Source organism: Callionymus lyra, chromosome 1 (assembly GCF_982586985.1).
Source record: "Callionymus lyra chromosome 1, fCalLyr1.hap1.1, whole genome shotgun sequence".
Classification (NCBI taxonomy): Eukaryota; Metazoa; Chordata; class Actinopteri; order Syngnathiformes; family Callionymidae; genus Callionymus; species Callionymus lyra.
Window position 1 is genome coordinate 24,989,659 of NC_141818.1, and position 19,779 is coordinate 25,009,437.

The 19,779-nt window shown below is 37.2% G+C and overlaps 1 pseudogene; it reads right to left on the reverse strand.

Moving 5' to 3' along the window:
- Window positions 1-4,480: 4,480 nt before the first annotated feature.
- On the reverse strand, window positions 4,481-6,126 carry LOC148088635 (uncharacterized; annotated as a pseudogene).
- Between the last annotated feature and the right edge of the window lie 13,653 nt (window positions 6,127-19,779).

The window sequence follows — 19,779 nt, forward strand, 5'->3', positions numbered from 1 at the left end:
CTGCAGTTTCTGTTTAGGTCATGTCAACATGGTGGTGGCAGCCAGCAACTTTTTTAACATGCAACCTCGTGGTCTTTCACCTCTATCTTGCTGGATATGACCTTTTCGGGAAATAACGCAGGATAGAAGTGGAGGTTGTTTCCAAGGTGGGCCTACATTCCCCCCTTGTGGTATATATCGATCCTTCTGAGTGGCAGGCTAAGCACTGTTACCCAGTAGTGTAACTGTGATGGAGGAATTAGCAAATATGTAGTGACAACCTTTCAGGTAATTCTTTGTACATTTCTCCCGATTAAAACTAAGAGATTATCTTAGTTTCAAGGTCAGCCAAGGGTATTTTCGACACCACACTGTAGATGGAATCTACAGCAAGTACAAACAAAGGTTATTGATCGAATTAACAGTCTAATAAGTTAAGTGTGGGTTACATATGGTAAAATTGGTTAAAAAGGAACACCCACCCTTAAAGTTTTGGTTGTTTAATATCAATTATTTATTGTATTTGTCATGTGACACAAGCATCTTGATCGACTGTGAAGCGGTGTTAGTGGGGAACAGTTGACATTTTTAAACGGGCGTCTGATTGGGGTCCTGATCAGTTTCAAAGATAAGCACAACGTGTGTGCTTAAAAATGTCTTATTTTGTTGCAGAATAAAATGAATAAACCACCCCACTGACTCATTATTGACAAGTGTGCAACAAATTTTGGCGAGCTAGCCAGGAGCAGTCAACGTCAACCAGACGACCAACGTCGACCAGAAAGAAGACACTGAAAGGAAAAAGATCAAAGCAGGATTGCAGGACAGGTTGGGTGGGAAGCTTCTCGACCATAATGTGCAGCATTTAAAAGAAGTGTTCCAAAGGATGAACGTGTCAACAGAAAAGGTAACAAAAAGGCACGCAATGCTCTGAGTCATCAATCAACATATTGATGAAGTTATGGAAATAGAAGATAGAGAGGCGACAGTCCAGCATCCCACTGATGATACATTGGACATCACATTTGAAGGAAGGTCATCAACAAGAAAATGGTACAAGGAAAGATGCAGCAGCTGTGTGAAATATGAGTTCTTCTACTTCAGCGGGTCAAAATTCTCGCTGCAGAGTTCTGAATCAACTGCAGACGAGACAGCTCCTTCTTGTTAAGACATGAAAACAAACTGTTATAATAGTCTAAACGAGAAGACACAAATGCATGGATTACAAGCTCCAGATCGTGTTGTGACAACAAGTTTAGAGATTTTTCTCAGTTGAAGGAAACTCGAGACATGTCTTTGTCCAATACAACACCCAGGTTTTTCAGGCTCAGTACTGACTCAACCCTGGAACCTTATCATCAGGAGCAATAACCAGAGTTTCAGTTTTGTCCACATTTAGCTGCAAAGTGTTTTCACTCAGCCATTGTTTGATTTCTAGCAAACAATTGACTAAGCTGTTCAGCCTCTGGGGCTCAGTTGGATTAAATGAGCAGTAGAGCTGGATGTCATCAGCAAAAATGTGATAAGAAACATCATGAAATCTCTGAATGATTTTACCCAGGGGAATCAAGTACAGCAAAAACAATAGGACCCAGAGCAGAACCTTGAGGGACTCCGCACAACAGATCTGCTGATTCAGACCTCATTTGATTGGCAGATACTGAAGCTGCGCCCAGAAAGGTATGATGAGAACCATTGTAACACAGACCCAAATTCCACTTCATCCCTCAGTCTTCTCAGCAGGACCTGTTGATCAACTGTGTCAAAGGCTGAGGACAGATCCAAGAGAACCACTTTCGGTAAGGCGACAGCCTAAACATATAGAGTGATGTTTACGGAAGCCAGACTGAAACTTCTCAGAGAGAGAGAGAGAGAGAGAGAGAGAGAGAGAGAGAGTTGCAATTGTGCAACATAATCAAAGTCATTTTTTGCTGCAAAACAGAAGCTGGTAAGTTATCACCATGTCTTGAAAAATGCATTATAAAGGATGCCCAAACTTTTGCACATTTATTATCTGTTATAATTAAACTACATCTAGAGCTCAACTTTAAGCTGAGCAAAGGATTGTCCTTCTGATGAAGCATTCACTTGACAGACCAGCCCCTTGCCATGAGATAAACGGTCCAGCAGCAGGAGGAAATATTGAATGGAATTAAGGGAACCACCACATGTTCGTGTTGCAAGAAGATCAATAGTCCACAGTTAAACATGCCATCAATCATTCAGACACGAGGGACCACAGAGCCAACAGCTTCTACATCCATGATGATGAATACGTGTTGATTTATTTGTGCAGGCGTTTCGCTGATTTTCCGGGACTCCTGTTTTTGTCTCATGTGTATTGACCTTTTATAGTATATATTTTAACTGTGTACTGTTTTTGATTGTTAAAGCACTTTGTGACCCTGTTCTAGAAACGCGCTTTTACAAATAACCATTACTAACTTACTTGCAGGAATCACCATAATACTGCTCCACTCTTCCTCACACAGCAGTTAATCTTGCTTGAAAATGATGGTTTGACGATGATGGCAGCAGGACCTATATAAACAGAAATAATTTGAGATTGCAGCGCCATCGTGTGGTTATTTGGTTGAAATGCAGGATGTAATAATAATTTTATAGTTTCGTTCTCTATAGTTCTGACTTAAAATAAATATGTAAATACATTATTTGATGATTGTATTGGTTTGTCGTTAGAGGAATGTTTAAGGTGTTTTAAAATAAGTGGGGGGAAATGAATACATTGCTTGAGCTCCTCATCCAGCCTGTTCCACAACCTCACTCCACAAACAGGAAGACAAAAACGTTTTAATGTTTTACTTACCCACGGATGTTTAAAATTAAACTTTGCCTTCAAATTATAACCCCCATCTCTGTTAAAAAACATTTTTTGAATGTTTTCAGGCAGTAGATTGTTTGTTGCTTTGAACATGGTTTGTGCTGTTTTTCTAGTGAACCAGGTCGATGAATTTTAAGGTTTTTGATTTTAAGAATATTGAATTTGTGTGATCTCTGTAACCGGAATAATGGATTATTCGTATGGCTCTTTTCTGCAGAATAGATAGTGATTGTGTTGTACATTTGTAACTATTTCCCCAGACCTCTGCACAGTAATGAATATATGGTAGAATCATTGAACAGTAAAGAATCTGGAGTGATTTGTGGTCCAGAATGTGTTTTGATTTGTTCAGGACGGAAATGCTTCTTGAGAGTTTGTTTTTATGTTTTATATGTGACTTCCAGTTTATTTTATCATCAATTATTACACCAACAAACTTATTTTCATGAACTATTTCAATATCCACACCATCTACTTGTATCTGTAATTGTGTACTTTTATGAATTTAGTTTTACTCAAGTTTAATGATAATTTGTTATCGTCCATTTCTGTTGTGATCTTCCCCAGCAGTTCATGTAAACCCCCCGCCCCCGACCAAAAAATGTTGGTGTCATATGCAAATAAAACTAATTTTAATATTTTTTGAAACTTTGCAAATGTCATTTATGTAAACTAAAAGCAATTTCGCACTCAATACTGACCCCTGTCGAACAGCACAAGCATTGTCCAGGCATGATGATGAATATTCCCCCAAATACACAAATTGTTCTCTGTTACTTAAATAGCTTCTCACCCAGTGCAATACCAACCCCTTGATCCCATATAATTCAAGTTTATTTATTAATATGTTATAATTAATAGTGTCAAAAGCTTTTTTCAAGTCTATGAAAACCCCTCCTGAGTGCAGTTTGTGATCTCCTCTATTGATTCTTTCCATGCTAGTGATGTTGAACGGTTTGCTCTAAATCCATAGTGGCTTTCTGAAAGTAATTTATGTTCGTTGATGAAATTATCTTATCTGTTGTTGAATCGTTTTTCTAGGATTTTGGAGAATTTTGTAAGTGAAGAAACAGGCCTGAAATTTTTGAAGTGGTGTCTAGCCCCAGCTTTATATAGCGGCACAACTTTAGCTGTCTGGTAACAATGCATCAGGAAGGACAGGTTTGGTCCAACATTCACAAAAATTATTAAAACCGTTGACCACATCGTCCATATTTTCCTTTTTAATACTGTCATCAGTAAAATATTTAGGATAGCTCTGTTGTTTGGCACCATTTTTATTAATACTGTTTAATGTGTCCCACATTCCTTCAATATTGTTCATGTTACTATATAATATTTCACTGTAGTATTCCTTCCTACACACCCTTATAATATTGGTTAACGTATTCTTATATTTTTTTATATTCATTTTCTGCCTCTATAGTCCTTTGCTTTATGAATTCTCTTTATAATGTATTTTCTTTTTACAGGCATTTTGTAATCCCTTTGTGCACCATGGTCAATCTATTTATTTTTGTTTTCTGTAGTATTGATTTATTGGACAATTTTTATCATATAGTGATGTGAATATTCATAAAAAAAAGTTTCATATACAACATCAGTATCATTTTCTTTATATACCTTTTCCTAATTGTGTGCCAGTAAATCATTCTTTAATTAATTCATGGTTTCCTCTGTCCTTACTCGTTGGTATTTGAAGTTTTCCTCTGGCTGATTTCTCTGGTGGTTGTTGTTATACTTTAAAAATACTGGTAGGTGGTCACTGATGTCATTGATTAATAGTCCGCTAACTGTATTATTTTCAATATCATCGATGTATATGTTATCGATTAAGGTGGCACAATGGGATGTGATTCTACTAGGTCTGGTGATTTTTGGATGTAAACCCATGCTGTACGTTGCATTGATGAATTCGTCTGTCATTTTGTGCTTATTTGGATTAAGCAGATCAATATTTAAGTCACCACAAATGAAAACAACTTTTTGATTTGTTTTTGAAACATTTCCCAATCCAGTCCTTGAATGCTTCTAAAGCCTGGTGCTCTGTATATACAGCTGATTATAACATTTTTGCTTTTTTCTTCACATATTTCAATAGTTATACATTCCAATAAGTTCTCAATCCTTTATAATTCAAGTGTTCATCCACATCCACAGTCACAGCCACTTCTCCTCCACTCTTTCGGTTTACACAGTTAAATTAATATCCATCAAATTCAAAATCCATTATTTTGTCTGCATTGATCCATGTTTCTGATATAGCAATTATTTTTAATTTTTTTTTAAATATACTTAGATATTCCTTGATATTGCCAAAGTTTGCATACCGACTTTGGCAACTTTTGAAATGGATGATTGATAATTTGCTGTCCATTTTGATGGTCTGTTTGTACTGTTCGTCTGTGTAATAGTAGCAATTGTTGTTGATGTTGGAGAAGAAATGATTGTCCGGGTCTATATCATGCACCAAGTCTAGTGAATTATGGTCCGTGTATAGAAATGTTCTCAGTTCACGTTTTTTTCATTATCAGCGACCCTTTGAATGATGTCTCTATTGTCTCCAGATGTTGATGAATGAATTCTTCCAGACTGTGTCATGGTGATGTTTTGATTATGAGTTGTCGTACCTTATATTATGTATTTGTCCAGTTCCTCGATGTCCCTGATCAACAGAACTTTGGCTTGTTACGGTGTCCCATTTAGTTTGATGAAAACTTTACAATTTGAGGTCCATGTGTGTTGGATTTTCCCCTGTTTTTTTAATAAGCCTGCTTTTCTGCCAATATCGGCGTTTCGTTTTGTTAGATGTTCATTTATGAATACGTTTGATCCTTTTAGTTTCCTTCCTTGCTTTAACAGTGCAGTTTTGTGCTTTCTGTTGATGAATCTAATGATGACACCGGTCCCTCTCTGCGTTCTGTATGCGGAGTACCTCCTTCACCAGATCGAGGATAGATTTCTGCTGCAGTTGAACAGAAATGTCCTCCTACAAGAAGTCCAGACATCTCTTGATATCGTTGCCCTTTTCGGCTGTCAGTGCCTTCTTCGGGCCCATACCCATGTGTGTCCTGGAATTTGCTTTCCGTGCCCCAACTTTAACACATCACAATCAACATGGTAAAGAAGATAAATGAACACTCACTCTCTCCTTCAAGTTCACACGCGGATCCACCAATGTCCACTCTGAAGTCACAGGAGCCGAACATATACAGTACATACAAAATCAATCATACTAACATTTTGTATCAATTCCAACTTGAACTTTTTAGACTCTCATCTTACATTTCTTTGCCGAAAGTCATGCTCGCGATTCCTGCTCTCAGCACAATCTCTTTGTAGCTTTACGAGACTTCCGACAATCTTATTCACTGACCTATCTCAAACGTGGAGAAACAGCGCCCCACCCCAACAAAGGAAGGTAACTCCAACCCCAGGTTGACCTGGCTACTTACTCCTCAGTCAACATCCTCGATGACTTAGGTTTTTTTCTCATACCAACAAGAGTGCTCCTATATTTACAGGTCAGTATTGCACGATAATTGGGGTAACATCAAAGGATTTTGGTGCCTTCCTGCCTGAAGTGGAATAGGCTTTTCAATGTCATCCCTTTCCCCTTCCCAACTAGAAGCAAATCTCTCTGGCTCACCCTCATAACCACCCTCTTCCAAGACAAGTCTGTCTGTATCACAGCATTGTTCTCCTGCCCTTTCCAATGTAGTTTCATCAAGAGGAAGGGTATTTGCTCTTCTCAACAATAACAAACTCTTGGCCAATACAGCGCTAAAGAGCCTTGGGTTGTCGACCTCTGCTCTACTAAAAAATAGGAGCACTCATTAGTTTCTCTTTCAGCTGCTCCCAAGCAATCAATGTTCTTTATCTTTAGACTTAGATTGTAAGTAAGTAAGTAAGTAATTAAGTAATATTTATTTATATAGCGCTTTTCGAGACCAGGGTCACAAAGCGCTTAGACAATCAAAACAATACTCAAAAAAGTACATACTTTAAAGATCAAGATAATACTGAGAACAACACAGGAGTTTGAGAAATTCAAGGAAAAGCCTGAACAAATAGAAACGTCTTAAGGTGTTTCTTAAAGGAGTCAGTAGACTCCATCAAGCGCAAAGAGAGAGGAAGATCGTTCCAAAGCTTAGGAGCAACAGCCTGAAAAGATTTCTCTTCTCTGGTCCTGAGCCGTGTGCGTGGAACCATAAGTAGATTCTGATCCACAGACCTCAGAGCCCGAGCTGGGGTGTAAGGCTGGATCAGATCAGTGATGTAAGGAGGAGCCTGACCATGAATAGCTCTGAAAGTAAGAACCAGAATTTTAAAGTTGATCCTGAAAGAAACTGGAAGCCAGTGAAGAGTTTTAAGGATAGGAGAAATGTGAGTTCTTCTACTTGAGCGGGTCAGAATTCTCGCTGCAGAGTTCTGAATCAACTGCAGACGAGACAGCTCCTTCTTGTTAAGACATGAAAACAAACTGTTACAATAGTCCAGACGAGAAGAAACAAACGCATGGATTACAAGCTCCAGATCATGTTCCGACAACATTTTCCTAAGTTTAGAGATTTTTCTCAGTTGAAGGAAACAGTTTCTGGTCAGTTTTCTGCAATGTCGAACAAGAGACATGTATTTATCAAATACAACACCCAGGTTTCTCAGACTCAGTTTGACAGACTGACCTAAGTCACCCAAGTACTGACTCAACCCTGGAACCTTATCATCAGGAGCAATCACCAGAGTTTCAGTTTTGTCCACATTTAGCTGTAAAGTGTTTTCACTCAGCCATTGTTTGATTTCTAGCAAACAATTGACTAAGCTGTTCAGCCTATGGGGCTCAGTTGGGTCAAAAGAGCAGTAGAGCTGGATGTCATCAGCAAAAATGTGATAAGAAACATCTGGAAATCTCTGAATGATTTTACCGAGGGGAATCAAGTACAGCAAAAACAATAAAGGACCCAGAACAGAACCTTGAGGGACTCCACACAACAGATCTGCCGATTCAGACCTCATTTGATTGGCAGATACACTAAAACTGTGCCCAGAAAGGTAAGATGAGAACCATTCTAACACAGACCCAGACAGTCCCACTTCATCCCTTAGTCTTCTCAGCAGGATCTGGTGATCAACTGTGTCAAAGGCTGAGGACAGATCCAAGAGCACCAGAACAGTGAATTTACCCGAGTCAGCCGACATCATGATGTCACTGGACACTTTCAATAAAGCTGTCTCCGTAGAGTGATGTTTACGGAAGCCAGACTGAAACTTCTCATGGATGTCGCTCTGATCCAGGAACAAAGACAGCTGCTCAGACACCACCTTCTCCAAGATCTTGGACAAGAAAGGGAGCTTAGAAATAGGCCTGAAATTACTGAGGTCAGTTGGGTCTAAGCCTGGTTTTTTGAGCAGAGGCTCCACAATGGCATGTTTAAATGCATTGGGAAAAACCCCTGTGGAAAGGGAGAGGTTCACCATATTGGTAACCCAGGGGCCAATTACATCAAATACTTTGATAAAAAGCCTACAAGGAAGGACGTCATCTGAGCAAGAGGATGGTTTCATCTTGTTCACTAGTGCTGAAATATCACCCAAAGATACAGCAGTGAAGGAGGACCAAGAGGAGGAGATGGGCTCAGAGACAGTAGGGGTTCCAAACAAAGGGGGAGAGATTTTCTCTTTGATCAATTTAATTTTGTCAATGAAAAATCTCAACAATGCATTGCTGTCAGCTTCACAGAAGACAGGCGTGATTTGAGGAGCAGGAGACACAAGAGAATTAATCGTGTCAAACAAAACTTTGGGGTTTTTCCTATTTGCTGCTACCAGTTTTCTGATGTAATCAGATCTAGCAGTTTCTACCATCTCATTGTAAGAAGTCAACAGATCCCTGAGGTGAAGTCTGTGCACCTCAAGTTTAGTGGACTTCCAGAGACGCTCAGTCTTTCGACAAAGTCTCTTCAGACTCAGGAGATCTTCATTTGTCCAAGGGCACCGTTTTTTCTGAATTTTCAAGTTCGATTTAACAGGTGCCACTTGATCCAGTATTTCAACACAATGACCAGTGAAACAGTGAATCAAACTGTCCACGTCTGGGCAGTCATCAAAGGAAAGACGGTCAAACATAGCAGAAAAACTGTCTGCAGTATCGGCTGAGATGACACGCCTCTGAGACCTAACTTTCAAAGGCTTAGGTTCAGGGATGAAGTCCAGGTTAAACAAGACAAGAGAATGATCACTCAGATGGACATCATGTACAGATACATTAGAAATGGCCAGGCCAAGAGTAAAAACTAAGTCTAAAATGTGGCCTTTTTGATGAGTGGGTTCAGAAACATGCTGCTAAAAATTAAAGGCTTCAGTTAAAGTTAAAAGTTCTTTAGCAGAACAAGATGTGACGTCATCAACATGAAGATTAAAGTCTCCAAGAATAAGAACAGATTTGAATAATGGAAGATAAGAAGTCACTAAAGTCTTTCAAGAACACCGCCGCAGGACCAGGCGGGCGGTAGATTGACACACAATAGAAAGGTCTTGTAGAACCAACCAAGATCATCTGAGATTCAAAAGAAGTGAATTCCTGTGTCTGAATCACTTTGCAAGAACAACTCTCCCTAAAAACAGTAGCAAGACCTCCCCCACGACCAGAGAGGCGAGGCTTCCCCAGAACAGCGCTCCCTACTGGACAGAATTCGTTCAGATGAATAAACTCTTCCTCTCTTTGCCAAGTCTCAGAAAGACATAATAAATCCAAATTAACTCTTGTGAAAAGATCATTAAGAATAAAGGATTAGTAATGGAGCGAACATTAAGAAGTCCCACATTCAGCACCGATGACGTCACTGACGACGCCGCGTCACTGACAGGCGCGCAGAGCGAGATCTTTTGAAGCGAACAGCGGTCACGTGGGTACCAGCTGTCACTGACATTCAACTCCGTAGTAAAAGCCGAATTAAATAGAGGAAATGAAAAAATCTTACCACCTTTCGTTGAGGTCTGGACAGACGGCAGCGCTGATGTGTCATCATTCTCTTCAGCGAGAGGAATGTCGATCAAACATCGATGACGTTCGATGACGTCAGAGTTGTTCCGAGCGATCGCGACTGCGCGTCTCATCCTGACCTGTACTCCAGCCCAACTCGATCGCTTGTGGAAATCGCCCGGTACCCGAGAGATCAAACGATATTCCACAGAGTCCGAGTCGATGAGAAGCGGAGCCGGAAACACGTTCACCGGACGTTGGTAACTGTCGCGAGTGAAGTCCTCCATCGACTCTCTGATGTTGAAAAGAGCATCACGATCATAGATCATAGATGCTTGATACATATCTTAAGTGATATGAGCATAAAATCCGGACAAGTAGTCGTTAAAACGACTGTTTTTGGCAATTATTGCAGGAGCTTACGTTCAAGCCGCCGATCAAAGGCTCACCGGAAGCGGAAGTCATTGTATCATCTTGTTCTTTCTATTTATTTCTCTTTGTTCTTGTTCATATTTTATTTTTATTTTTATGAATAATTGCTGTATTGCTGTGGCTAGAACCCTTCAATAAAATCTTCTGTGATGACCTAAGAACACTAGAAAGGTTCTGAGCTCTTTCGGAGTGTTAGGCAACGACCATTGTTTAACAGCACTAACCTTCATCAGATCAGTTCCTATGCTCTCAGTCAAGACTTGACCGAGACACCTCACCTCCAGAAAATGACACTTCTCCACAACATGCCAGTGTTCCTGAATCTCTTGAGAACTGGTTCAAGGTTTAAAAAGAATTGTTTTTAATGCATTTTTGTATGCCCTAAAAACACATGACATAATTATGTTTTAATAATGGCTGTTTTATTGACATGTCTTTCTGTCTAATAAAATAATGTTTACCAAAAATGAATTGGGAAATTAGCTAAGGAAGCTTTCAAATCAATACCCTTATCCACCTTTTTCAACTCAAGCTACTTCAAGAATAGTTAGTGAGTTATATTTCTCTTAGAATAAAAATGCTGAATGATAATCATGGAAGTTGATTTGCCGTTTTGTGGCAAAATAAATGCAACAAACAAGTTGATGCTAACAAAGGACTGCACTCTTTTAAAAACGTTGTCAAGGGACCAATGGTTACTCACACTCAGGGTGAAGGGCCTGACTTGCAACAGTTTAAAAAGATGTGTAAAAAACAAACCATTCGTCAACAAACCCTACCTTAAAACTCTTGCCTCTCTAGCTCTCTAATATCTCTCTAATATCTCCCAAAAATCACTCTCTCACGTCTTGTTGGTCCAAACTCAACAGCCTGGCCAAAAACTGTACATTTTAGAATTGGATGAAAATATTTTCCGATTACTTTTAAATCTTGCCAATGGACTGTTCCAGAGTCAATGCTTAAATGAATGAATTTAAAACAGCCTGTCAGGGAAGATGGGACTGTCTGAGTCTCTGACTTTTCTTAAATCTTATTTAAAAATATACTTTATCAGACTGACTGTACCGTGATGTTGTTTTTAAGCTGGATTCGTTAATGGGTTTCAGTTATTTTCTTGCATGGTATTTTAATGTACTCATCAGAGAATCTGTCTTGTTTTAACTTATTCATATATTTGGTGACAGGATATGACTGAATACTGGACAAAGAAGATAATTTCATACTCAATGTTTTGCAAAAATCATAACTTGTGCCCTGGTCTCATTAATTAACTCACATATTTTGAGATTTAAGGCACTACATTTATATTTTTTCCACCTGGATGGGTTAATGCAGGGTGCAAATACACGTTGTTTTGTAACAGACATTCGTGCCGTGAATCATATCCTTATAATTGTCAGTGAGAAACTTACACCGTATCTCCACAAAGAGTCGACATTTAATGTGTTTTCCACATTGAAAGCAGAAGTCCTAGTCTGACCTTTAATTTTGTGACTGATGAGTGTTTGTCATTACGATTTATGTTAGCCTCCAAGGTAGGAACCAATATTCACCTGGGGATTCCCTCACCATATCCTGTTGAAAACTTAATATAGGAAATGGCCCAGAAAAACCAGTTCATAACATGAAAAGCATCAGAATACCTTGTACCGTATTCCTTTCCTGAACACTTTTCAAGTAAATCAAAAATCTCCAAAGTAACAAAAGTAACAAAAGGGATTATCAGATGGTTCTTAAAATGAACTCAACTTCATAGTTCACCCAAAATTCATGTCGACTAAGGTTATTTTTTTCAGAGTAATCTGTTCCTTTTATTACCAGCAAAAATCTGTATGCATTTTAATAAAGCGACCGAGTGCCCAGGGATGAAATTCCACCAAAAAGTTGCTTAAATTTCCATATTTTCATATGCCTCCATACTGCTTGTCCATAATGTCCCTCATGTATTGAAGCCACGGTAAGAAGAATTGTTACGGAAAAACTTAAATAAGTCTATATTTTACGCTTGTTTGTGGCAGATGTTAAAAGATTAACGATGCTATAAACAGGAAGTACTCCGAATGTACTCCTGCTAAATATCGCAAGCTGTTTGAGTGTAAGTAAGTAAGTAATTTTTATTTGTATAGCGCTTTTCCAGACCAGGGTCACAAAGGGCTTAAACAATCAAAACAATATTCAATAAAGTATATATTTTAAAGATCAAGATAAAACTGATAACACAACAGGAGTTCACAGTAAACTGTGTGCGCTCTGGAATCTATCATGAGAGACTTAAGCATTGGTTTGATTTTGGAATATATCCAATGTTATGAATTACATTTTACAGATTATTAACTAATTACTAAGATAAATTCATCATATCTTAAGTAACTTAATAACAATACAATAATACACAATTTAAATGATAAGCATGTAGCTTAAAAAACTATGCTACAAAAGATGGGCCATTTTGTTATAATGTTACCTATAGCCTTTGCTCTGTGTCCATGAACTCATCAATTGATTTACCTGACTTTGCACATTTCACAAAAAAAAGGATTTTCTCTTAAACTCATTCCTGCGTCGGTTTCCTTCTTTAGCAAAGCCATGTATTCAAAACAAGGGAAAAGTTTGCTCAACGGAACAACTCAACAACTTGGTGCCATGACTCAAGGCATGGTCTGTTGTCTGAAAGCCTATTCGATTCCAAGAGAAACAAGACAGAGAGCTGATCATTACATAAGAAACCAGTAGCCCAATTTTTAACTTAATTCAGAATGTGTTATTATTTTCATTTATTTTTCCAATTTTCAGCCTATTTTTTGGTTTTGGTAGCTTATATTTTGCTAGAGTTTGGTTACCTGGATGAATGACTGTCACAAATATATCTTTTAGTTTTCATTTTAGCACAGATGCTGGTTTTTGATTGATTAAAAAGCTTTTATTTTATTTTTTTATTTCAAAAAGTTGTAAAGGAGACCAAGGTTCATTCATATGCTGTATACTGTACACAATGTAGATTAGTCCCAGTTTCTGTAATTCTGCATAAAGCAAATTTCTTCTGAGGAAAAAGTCTATATTTGGTGAGTTAATGTGTCCTAACAATTAAAACGTTGTCTCTTTCTGTAGTTTCCAAATGATGCCGTTGCATCAACAACCTTTGCTTGAGTGTTTTTAACCCTGAATAAATTCTGGCAGAAGATCTGACAACACTCATGTGATGATTCAACTCTCACAACCACTCTTAACTGTAGATAAAAAAAGAGAAAAAAAAGATTCCCACACTATTAGGACAGATCCTTCTTTGTTGCTAGAGTGGAGTAAAGTCTGAAAAAAAGTACACATATTGGAAAATCCCATTAGTTCAGCAGAACTATTATTTGTAAAGGAAAGGGATGCAAGACTGGAAAAACGGTTCAAGCTAGGTTAAGCTAAGGTATATTTAAAACACATAATTCAAAAATCTGAACCCCATCATTAAGTCTTCCCTCTAACTCTGGCTCCGGACTACAGAATAGGTTCACGTATGCGGTGTTGCATACATTCGTTTTTCTTATCTTTTCTGAAGGCACACATACTAGAGAAAAAAAAAACCTTTCAACATCACAATGAACCATGAATAAATATCAGACATGTGCAAAGTACGGTCAGGGGGTCTCTGGATGTATTTATGTTGATCATGTATAAATGTTTTCTCATGGTTATCTATTAGTCTTTCAACTAATTTCGGTCATTACAGATCTTTATTTGAGAACTTTTTCTGTCTCTTTTCTTTCTTTTGTTGATCCATTTTTGTAAATTATTTTCAGATAATACATTTATTTTAAATTATATTTACAAATTATATATAACAGACTACATTAGATTATGTATTCTTTTTTAACTACACCTAATCTTTTAAATTGAATTTCTTTACTACAAAATATATGAAATCCAAAAAGTTGTAACTTTCTTTTTTTTCGTTAAGTGAAGGGAAAATAATATGTTCTTCATCATAGAAACATAAAAGCTTCTCTGCATGGACGACAGGTGGCAGTGTAGTTCAATTTCCAGACTTGCTGAAAAACATGAAATGCCAGTCCATATGCAGCACAATCAGGCAAGAAACATTGGATATGTTATCTAGTTTTTATTCTTTAAAAAAAAACGAAGATTCCCGTCATATTTAAGCTCCTTTGATTAATTCATTACTTCTCTTGACTTCATGACTTACAACAGTCATATTATATAATATGGCCCCTGCTGAAATGTAACTGCCAACTTCTGAGTGTTGATTGGTATTTGGACCAAAAGAACAGGAATTTGAACCTTTACATATTAATGTAATATAGGATTGTGGGAACAACTGTCAATTGTTGTTGTATTAATATTATACAGCAACACAGTGGGACAACGGAGGAGAAGGACTATTTAATAAGATTGTCAAAGATTTAATGAGCTACAGAAAGAATAGGAGAAGAGCAGAAGGAACATAGACTTGAATTTATTTACTTCTGAAAATTGTTCTCTACATAAAAACGAGCCTACAGATGACTGAAGACGAGACACCTTCGCTTTGACAATCATTTTTGATTTACTGGATTTCTGTTTAATACATCTTGGAATAATTTGTTTTGGACTAAAGTAATATTTTCTTTTTGACTTTGTCTGCTTTTGGGTCAGCCCTGCAAACAAATACATTAGGGGTGTACTCACTAATATTTATATAAGTGATGGGCTGTATATGTAAATGGTACCCATCACTGGATTTTAATAAGTCAGAAGAAAAACACAGACACATGTGGTATACAAATACTACAATCTGGATCTACTGTATATATATATATCAATACATGATCTTCAACAGTATGTCTTATGGTCACAAAAAATCCCGTATATTTCTCACATCCTGATTAAATGACTAACCTTTTCTTTTTGCTTTGCGTGTGTGTAGGTAGTTCTCAAAATGAAACAGGTAGAAATAACTACCTGAAGGAGACTAAGTAGGAGGTAAAGGTGCATTATGTAAACAGTCAAGCTGGAAAAAGCTTTTCAATAAAAAAAACATCTCACCAGACATTTATGACTTTTGTTTCCTCACACCTTGTGATTTTAAGTTTACTTAATCAAGCTACACCAACCCACCAGAGTATTTCTGTGGAAACTCATGTCCAGACATGACCACATCATCACAGGGTGCATATTGGCCTGCGGGGATCATTTTTACAAGCTTTCATTTGGAAGACACTTGCACTCTTGATGGTTGCAGGTAACATCATCCTAATGAAATGAACTGAGATCTTTTTGGGTTCCCCTGGAATACTGATTGAAGAAAATGTGGTTATTTTTAGAATTAATAAAAATAATTCACTAGATCAACCTTTTTATAGATGGTTCTGGTTGTTCAAGATTTAATTCTGGCAACCATGTGGTGTCTTATAATGTCCAGAATAGTGTAGAAGAACACTACATTCTGCAATGTATGAACCAATGAACAACAAAGCTATAATCGTATTGCCATGTATATAATGTAGCAGTGGCGAGGAGACATACAGGTGAATGATGACACTTCTTCACTTCTAAGTTTACCGATTTATAATATGTTTAAATTGCAATACTCTTCTATCATTTGTAACAATTAAGAAATGACAGACTATGACTCATTCAATGCCATGAAGATATATGAGATGTTATTTATAATATTCTGTGGATAAACCAATTGACTTTGACCACATTTGAATAGATGTGTGGTAACAGATGATTCCATCATAAACAGACAAGAAATTTGAAGGAAAATAAATATTTTAATTTTAAATAAACAAAGGAATAAATGTATAGGCACAACCAAATGTTTAAATAAATAAACACATTTGTGAATACAGTCATAAATGCCTGTATATATTATATTTAATTCACATTTTGAATTGTATTTATTTGTTCAGCAGCGTGTCTTTATTGCTTCCTCAGAAAGGAAACAGAAGTTCCTGGAGCTGAGCAGAGTTCTTCAGCTTGAAAATCGCCTGATTTTACTATATTCCAGATGAACAGAGGGAAGTAATCAGGTGCTACAGTTTGCACTTTGACCTCTATGTTTTTTAGGTGTTCTATGGACATGTGGTGGAGCAGGCAAGACTAACTTGTCGGAAGAACTTGTTTTCTCAAAGAAACAAGGGTCTGAGGTTGTGTTGGCTTACGCTCCCTCCACCTAACTGATCTGTTACCCCCAGGTATTCTCATTGGGTGAGATCTGACATTAAAAGTAGAACCCCCAGGTGTTTTACTTTTACATATTAAGGTTTTTGATTTACTCTTCTCACAGTTAATGACAATATATATCTTCAAAAAGTTTTCTTTACTTTTAATTGATAACATTCATTCAGTAAACATTTCACTCAATCATTGGACAGGGAAAAGTTTCATCATCATAAATGATTCTAACTGTACTCAATAGTTTACTGGCGTAGCTTTTATAGAGCAGGGTGATTTTTGGGTATATTCTCACAAAAAAACTTAAGGGGCTTATCAGTGTGACTGGGGGGAGTACATTCTTCAAGTTATTTTTTTGGTTTTGCTCGGCTTTACTTACTGCTGCCAACACTTTTATACGCAGTAAACACACCTGTCTTTCCTCGTCTCCCACTGTCGTCCTAGTGAAGCTAAGTGCTACATACATTTCATCACATTTCAGTGCACATTTTCTCGTCTTGGCTTTCGAGAGACTTTCTTTTCACGATCTCCATCTCTCTCTGCCTGTCTTTTTTAACTGTTTAATATATTTCCACGGTGTCTTTCTTGGGTTTTTTGCTTACTACATTTCCATATCTCCTGCTTTGTACTTTAGTGCAATTACTTGTTGTTCTTGTATGGAAAAGAAAACACGTTCCCTCATTCAAGGCCTTTGACATATCAGTTTAGTTTTCAAGATTTGAAATAGCTCATTGACCTTTACGGTTTTGTCACCTTCAGGCTCGTAATCAAATTAGGAACTTACTGAACCACCCATCCATCCAATCCATCCTATCACGTTAACTTATCTAGCTCTATAAAACTACTTTATTCGATTATAAATCTTAGTGTTGCTAAACCAACATATCCGTCGAATATGTTAGAGTATTAGACATATTTTGTGACTACTAAATTCAGAAACATCATCTTTAAGACAAATAATTGAGTTATGTGAATGTTGTCTTTTAATATCTAACGCCTGCTAAAAACATCACATATCAGTTGAACTAGCCATGAATCAATCAAGAAGAACCATTTAAGATGGAATCCCTGAAGTGCGTCTGACCTCTAAAATATTTACAGAATTGACCATTTGTTTTCTGCCTGACAGGTTTCTTGGTGAGAAGGTCTTAACATCAATCCATTTCTACTTTTCCACCCGCTGTTCCTTGAGTGATTGACAGCTAAGTGCTCCCAAAACACAGCAACCATGTTGACACTGGCGCTGTACTGACCATATTCATCTCTTCTCACATCTTAAAGTCTGCAGGCGATCAACACAGGGCCCACTGAGAGTTTTTTTCCAAAAAGCAAAAGAACAGCCGGCTGAAAACTAAAAATAGCAAATCGTATAAAGCAAATAATCTGACTTGTTGGACAGAGCTATAAGAATGTTTGAGTTGTCTGAACTATAGGTTCAAGATTAACACAAACATTTTCACACACTACTTATTGAATCCTATTTAATAACTTGCCTTAAGGGAATCCACCCCTGCACCAAAGGATTACAGTTACTGGAACTGCAAATGTGTTATGACATCATCCTTTTAATAGTAATGGCTATTATTCAAAACCTTACGGCTCCCCACCACTCTGTACCTCCACTGCTCCCCTGTAGTGAAAAAGAACACAATTGATGCTCTGTCTTTCTCTCCTTCAAAGGTACCTCTGAGACCATGGAGCTTCAGTGGCCAATGGAGTTGTAATCGCATGCTGTGAGCTGCATTTGCTCTGCCTGAGGTTCAGGGCAGCTAAAAAGCATGAAGATCGATAGGACTAATCTGCCAAATTGACTAAAATCCCAGAATTCCTCAAGGGATCCTTGTTTCTAACATTGAAACACGTGGCATTATTTCTAATCCAATCCTGCCAGATGAATTCATGGTTTACTGAGGGGTCAGATTGTGATCCAATGACACTTTTGTGTAAATTACTTTTTACAATCCAGTGCAGTTCCAATTTTTCACCCCAGAATTTGGCACTCCATTCTATCTTTTGTAAAAAAAAAATGTTTTAAAAGACTAAACTGAAAAGACAATATGTATCTTATAGTTTGATGTTTTTACCACTCTGCTATCAGACATACATGGTTGTCCTGCTATTGAATTTGACTAACATTAAAACTGGTAACTGGTAACAGTATATAATGTATCAATGTTTCTTTTAAAGTTTTACTGGTTTTGACTTTCCCTTGACGTCACATAAAAAAAAGAGAGACAAAAAACAGCTTTTAACGTTAAGCTGTGTTTAAAAGAGCCATAAAAGAGAGGAGTACGGTGAAAAAGAACAGAAAATGTCCTGTTAAAATACTGCCAAATATTTGCAATACTTCATTGTTGAGTCTGAAAATGGTCAAAATATATCCAGATGTGGCAATTGAGGAGGCAAATAGAGCTGTTTGAGGGAAAACATGAATTAGGATTTCTTTTAAAGGCATGTTTAGAAAATGTATTATGTATTTATTTTATTTTATTCTGACTTTTCATGTCATTTTTTGGGATGAACACAGGTTGCCCAGTCCCAGCTGTAGGTTATGATTTAAAAAGAAATCTCTAAAATCATTTTTCTTCAACAGTTTCTCCGTTACCTGCTGTTAAGTAAACTATTTCATTAGGAACCTGAATCTTCATGTTTTTTTTGGCCACAAGCATAAACTCCCAGGAGGTTTGTCAGAGGACACTGAAAATTATATTACAGTAGAAAAAATAGTTGGGTTTAGATTTGCTTTCTGATTCACGCAGAATACATAAGAAGAAACTTTTGTATTGTATAAGTTATTATATGTTATTGTATTAGCCATATTAGCGATTCTTGCCAAGAACACAATGATAAAGCAAAGCTAATAGCTTTAAGTGAGTCAAACGATAGAGTGAAACACATACTTCAACTGATTTCCCATCTGGTTATACTTAAGTCAAACAGCTATATAAACACTTTTTACTGTACAGTTGATGGGGAGCTAAAATCAAGTCAATAGCAATAATAAAATTCTCTAATCTAATTTTAAAGGGCAACTAATGTTAAAAACTCCAAATCTCTTAACTTACTCACATGTGTCAAATTTTTCCTTTCCAAAATGTCCCTGATCATGACGATGTTTTGGAGTTGTAACTTTATAGAGTTCTCATAATAATGCCAGCTGTAATCACGCTTTGTTTACACAACGAGTCCCCTGGAGGTGGGGACTTCTGAAAAAAATGGCGGTGACACACCTTGATGTTATGGTAAACATGCATCCCATTAATCTCCAGACGCATTTTCAGTGGGTGGGGCTTAAGCACATTTTCTAATGTAAATATTTCTATTAAAAGAGAGTTTTGTCCAAACATACTGATGAGTACAATAGAGGTCCAAGATCAAT